The following is a 6,000-nucleotide window of genomic DNA, read 5'->3' on the forward strand; positions in this document are numbered from 1 at the left end:
GAAAGTAAGGCACAAAGAGGTGGAGCAAACTGCCCAAGGTCAAGCACATGAGAACCATCTGATGCCCCCATCCCTACCCCGCAAGTCCCTCTGGAGGTCCTCACCCAGGGGTTGTCAGAAGGCTTGTGAGGAGGGACTTGGTTGAGGTGTGAGTTCCCGGTCTGGGTCCTGCCAACCCTTCATCACCGAAGCCCTGGCAGAGGCGGCCTGGGGTAGAAGGGGAGCTCTTTTCCCAGGGCCCAGGGACAGACCCACTCCAGGTGGCTGGGCTTCCCCAGGGAGTCCGGATCTGCAGCGCGGGGCGCCACCTGGGGGCCGAGCGCGGCATGGCACCTCCCGCCCCTCCTGGTCCTCACCCCCCAGCCTGCTGCGGAGGGAAAGTGGGGAAGACTGGACACTGGCCTCCCCCACCTGCTCCACAGCCCTCTAGCCCCAGCCGTCCTGGGTCTCTCTCTCAACGTGCTTCTACCGCAAATAGTAACTGATGGGCCAGGTGCCCTGTGGGCTCACTTTGGATTGAGAGTCTAGATTTTTGCTCAGCCGCTAGCTGGCTGTGGGACCCCAGGCCAGGCACTGCCCCTCTTTGGGTCTCAGCTACCTCCCTTATAAGAGGCAGATTACAGCTAGAGATAACACAGTGGGGGCTGGAGGCAGGCAGGCCCGGGTTTGAGTCCCAGCTGGGCCACGTCCTTGCAGTGTGCCCCACAGTTAACCCATCTGCAACGTGTGGGGTATAATCCCTGGCCTGTTTACTTTCTCTGGTGGCAAGATAAAGAAAGATCTTGAAAGACCTCTATAAACTGACTAGTCCTGCTCAGAGACATTATTCCCATCCCCACCTGACCAAATTCATTCACTTATTCATTAATTGAGCACACCCCTGGGCAAAGGGCTGGGGATATGCTGGCGAGCACTAAGAGCATCTTCTGCTGCCTTGCACACCTTGCATACCTTGAGGGAACCAAGGAGAAAAGATGTAATAGCACTTTCCAGAGGGCACTGGAAACTTCTCCTTCTCCTGGCTCCATCTCCTTGTGGGAATGGCAATAACCACAGGTTCTTCTTCGGCACATACAAAGCACCCAGCACTGTGCCTGCCCAGCACATCACAGACACCTAACCTGTGGTTTGATCCTTCCGGCAAACTCTGAAAGGTAAGGTGGGCATCCTCATCCCCATCCTAGAGATGAGCAAATTGAGGCTGAGGGATTTACAGTTTAAGTGGAGGAAGCTGGATTCCAATCAAGAGCCGTTTGGCTCTCCGGTGAGAGTCCAACTTTGAATTATCCTGGGAAAAGGTCAGGGGCACCTGGGTGGCTCAGTTGGTTAAGCATCTGCCTGTAGCTCAGGTCATGACATCAGAGTCCCGGGATCGAGCTCCATGGAGGAGTCTGCTTCTCCCTCTGCCCCTCCACCCTGGTTGTGTTCTCTGCCTCTCTCTCAAATAAAAATCTTTTAAAAAAGAAAAGGTCATCATTCCTGAGCATGTCCCCTGTGTTGTGGGAGCAGCGCTCTACATGTTTCATTTTACTCGATCCCTGTACCAGCCGTGCTGGTTACGTACATCAACGTAATTTTACCGATGAGAAGACCGAGGCCCCGGGTGGACAGGGGAAGGCGGTCCTTCCCCTACCATCCTGCGGACACCCTGGGAGTCAGACAGATTACAGTAATCAGCTAATGCCTGAGCAGGGCTCTGAAGATGCAAAGCCCTTATTGAGAGTGCTAAGTATGATGATTAAGTCGGAACATGGAATTAGCTGCGCAGGGGGAGCGGGCTGCAGCCATCAGGAGAGGATTAGTGACTTGCTGGCCGATTAAGCCGAAGGCAGGCTAGGAGTGAGAGGAACTGAGAGGCTTACGGCTCCGGCTCCACGGTGCTGCTCACCCAGAGGGGGTGAGTGATGCTGGGGCTGCAAGGCCCCGATGGTGCCCAGTGTGGAGGGCCAGGGGCAGCGGCCACAGAAAGCAGGCTGGGACCTAGTATCCTTGCCTTTCTCCCATCCATCCATCCATCCATCCATCCATCCACCCAACAGATGCTTACTCACCGTCTGCTAGGTCTCAGGCACTTTGGATACGGCCAAGAACAAGAGAAGGCTCTCATAAAGCTCCCTGCCTAGTGGAGGGAGGCAGACATTTAATGACAATCGCATATCAAGGAATTGTTGCTCATCTTTTTAAGCATACTCATGGTACTGTGGTTATATTTCATTAAAGAGCCCTAATCATTCAGAGATACATATCAAAATATTTACAGGTGACATGATAGGATGCCTCCAATTAATACAGAGAGGGAGGGAGTGGGAGTAGTAATGAAAAAACGTTGTTCCTGAGTCAGTAGCTCTTGCATCTGGGTGACGGGGACAGGGCGGTTAGGCACTGTTCTGTTTTCTTTTGTATAGGTTTACAATTTTCCATTGGGAAAAAAAAAGTGTTGAAAAAACATACAGGCAGGTAGGTATAAATGGGAGCGTGCCATGAAGGAAAAGCAAATGACATGGTGAGAAATTGTATTGAAAAGGGTCTCCACTGCTTGACTCATTAGGAACACAGACCATCTGGGTTTGAAATCACCCAGTTTCAACTGGGGAGTCAGGGGAGATCATTTTTGACAGGGTGAGGTATCGGGGCATCCTTAAGACTCGTGATCACCAAAGCTATCCTTTCTGTCCCTTCCCACCCTGAAAGGTGGGCGGGCAGGGTCCTGGGGAGACGGCTCTAGCTTTTGGGCATCCACCGCACCCCTCTGGCTGACGAGGGTCCTGGAGAGACCAAGACCAGCCCCCAGGTACCCTCATCCTAGTAACAGAAAGAGCAGAGGGAGGTTGCCCTTGCAAACCTGTAGCCATCACGGCTCATGTCTGTGTCATGTGTGTACATGGCCTGTCTGCCGTGAGCACCTCATCGGTAGAATAATCTCAGGGGAGTGGAGCAGGAGTCCCCATGTGCAGATGAGAAAAGCAAGGCTCTAAGGAGTTAAAATAAAAAGACTGACCCAAAGTCAGCAGCAGAGCCAAAAACCGAAGCCCGCGTTCTTAGTGTCCTTCCCATCCACCCCCTACTTGTAAACACAGCCATCGTTCCCAGATCACAGGAAAGGGCAGGTGACAAGGGACTCAGAGCTGTAGTTTCCTGGAAATGTGCAAAAGCAAGCAACTTTTGGCCTCTGAACACCAGGCAAAGCAGAGTTTGGGGGTAAGTCCCCTGCCCCCCAGGCAGCATCCTTCAGCTACTGAGCTGATTCAATTTCCAGGTATTTGTGACAGGAGAGGCCCCAGCTCCGGGTTAAGGGCATATGCGGGGTGCAGGGACCAGCCTTGACAGTGCTAGTGTGAAGGAACCTCAGGCACTGGGAGGGACAGGAGCCCCAGCAGTTAGGCCGGCAGTGTCCCGCACTGGGCACTCAGGATTTCTCCTAAGTGCACAGACTGTAGCACTCCTCCGACGGGTTCCTGCCTGCTCCTAGAAGAGCAGCAATGATAAGGCAACGTGATGTGGCCGGCCTTCTGTCCTCACTGGTGAGGAGCTTGCCCTCCGAACTCAGCAGACCTGGGTTCAAATCCTTGGGCAAGCCACTCAGCTCTTCCAACCCCCAATAACCTCGGGGTCCAGGGGTGGGGGGATGAGACAATGAAGGCAAAGTATTTAGCAGAGGCGTTCAGCCCTCAGTGGGTGCCACCCTCTGTCCTCCTCCTCACTGAGCAATGACACCTCTTACTGGTCTCATCTAAGCTCGTGTTTCTCTAGAAGCAGACCCGAGACAAGGATTCAAGTGCAGGTAGCTTATTGTAGGTGATCCCAGGAAGCCCCTGGTGAGCAGTGAGCAAGTGAGGCAAGCAAAGGAAGGAGAACAAAAAAAAAGGTGTGTTACTGGGTGGGTTAACAATGTAGACATCTGGAGCACCAGACCACAGGGAGTGCTGGGAAACAGTGTGGTGGAAGAGGAGTTCTCAAACTTTCCTGTGTGTGGGACTCACCCAGAGGGCTTATTAAAACACCAATTGCTGGGCCCCACCCCCTAGAGTTCGATTCATTGGGTGTGGGGTGGGATCTGAGAATGTGCATTTCTAACAAATTCCCAAGTGATGTAGATTGCTATAGGCCTATGGACTGCACCTAAGAGCCACTAGTGTAAAAGATGTCTCAGCATGGTCCTACCTGAGGGCTGATGACCACCAACTTTGTGTCCATGTGTTTGAGAACTGCTTCCAAGGGCATTAACCTCCACTTACTCGCTTGCTGCCAAGCTTGTGCCAGAGCCAGAAAGCCTGACTAAATCTATTGCTAGAGCCTACTGCCACCCCAGGGGAGGGCCCGTAGCCTAGATACAGGGTAGGGAGAGGAACAGCCGAGAAGCCTAGAAAGTGGTTTGATGTCTGATTGATGGACTTCCATGGGAACGAAGGATTAAGGATTCTCTAGCAATGTGTACATATGGTCATATACTTCTGAAAAATTAGCAAGTGTTTTGTTCTTTTAACATTCTGCACATTTCTTTTAACATTTTACACAAGTATTCTTTTTGTGCCTAATTTTATTTTATTTTTTAAAGATCTATTTATTCATTAGAGACACACAGAGAGGCAGAGACACAGGCAGAGGCAGAAGCAGGCTCCCCACAGGGAGCCGGATGCGGGACTTGATCCAGGATCCTGTGATCATGCCCTGAGCCAAAGGCAGACGCTCAACCACTGAGCCACCCAGGTGCCCCTGGGCCTAATTTTATATTTGTGATTTGTCATTCTTTTTCCTAAAGAGGCCCCCTAAATTATCTAAGTTTCAGGGACCATGGAGTCTGGGTTGGTCCCTGCTAATTAAGGGCTAATTACAAACACAGGCTCCTTTGCTAAGAGGAAAGGAGTGTCCACCGCTTGACTCAAGAAGATAGACCACCTGGGTTCAAGAACACCTAGATTCAATTCGCCTTTGCTACTCCCAAGCTGAGTTACTTTGGAAAAGGTGCCTAGAGGCACCCCCCAGGGGGCTCAGGGGTTCAGCGTCTGCCTTTGGCTCAGGTCGTGATCCCGAGGTCCTGGGATCCAGTTCCGCATCAGGCTCCCCGAGGGCAGCCTGCTTCTCCCTCTGCCTCTATCTCTGCCTCTCTGTGCGTGTCTCTCATGAATAAATACATAAAATCTTTTAAAAATAAAGAAAAAAGGTGTCTAATCTTTCTAAGACCTCCATTTACTCATTTACAAAATGAGAACAGTAATCATATTTTCCCTGCGGGATCCGATGAGGATCAAACGAAATCGCCCCTAAAGAAGAGCCAGGCCCACAGTAAATGTTCCATAAATATGGATATCTTTTATATGATTGTCAGTCCCCATGGTTTACTCTTATCCTTTGCCTCGACGATCTGGTCTTTCCTCCAAGTCCAGGTGGGAGTGAAGGAATTGGACGCGGGGGCGGGGGGGGGGGCAGAATTCCTTCGGGATAGGCAGGCCGCGTCTCTAACCTGCTCGCGCACCTGCTCCCCCGCCCAGCCGGCCCCGCCCCCTCGCCCTGGGCGCCCGGCTCGTTGCCCGGCAACCACTGCCCGCCCCCGCGCGAGGATTGGCTGGCCGGCCGGGCTCCCGGCAGCCCCCGCGGCTCCACGGCGCGGCGCCGGGCCATCTGTTTCGCGGCGGGCGGCGGCGGCGGCGGCGGCGGCGGCTGCGGGGAGGTCGGCGCGGGCGGCGAGGCCGCGGCGCTGGGAAGCTTTCCGGCCTGAATTGAGCGCGGCGGGTCGGCGTCGCCGCGAGTCGGGGGGCGGGACGGCCTCGCGGGGCTGAGGGTCTGCGGCCCCCCGCCCGGCAGCGTGCACCTCGTCGCCGGGCTGAGCCCCGGGGGGCAGCGGGTGCAGCTCGGAGGTGCAGCTCGGAGGTGCAGCTCGGAGCCTCCGCGGCCCGGGCTCCTCTGCAGCGGCCCCTGCGCTGCCACCCGGGCCCCGAGGCCCAAACACCTCCCTGGCCCGGGCCCACCCGGCGGAGGCAGCCTGGTTCAGCCCTGGGGCCT

Source organism: Nyctereutes procyonoides, unplaced genomic scaffold (genome assembly GCF_905146905.1).
Source record: "Nyctereutes procyonoides isolate TBG_1078 unplaced genomic scaffold, NYPRO_anot_genome, whole genome shotgun sequence".
In the NCBI taxonomy this organism is placed as follows: Eukaryota; Metazoa; Chordata; class Mammalia; order Carnivora; family Canidae; genus Nyctereutes; species Nyctereutes procyonoides.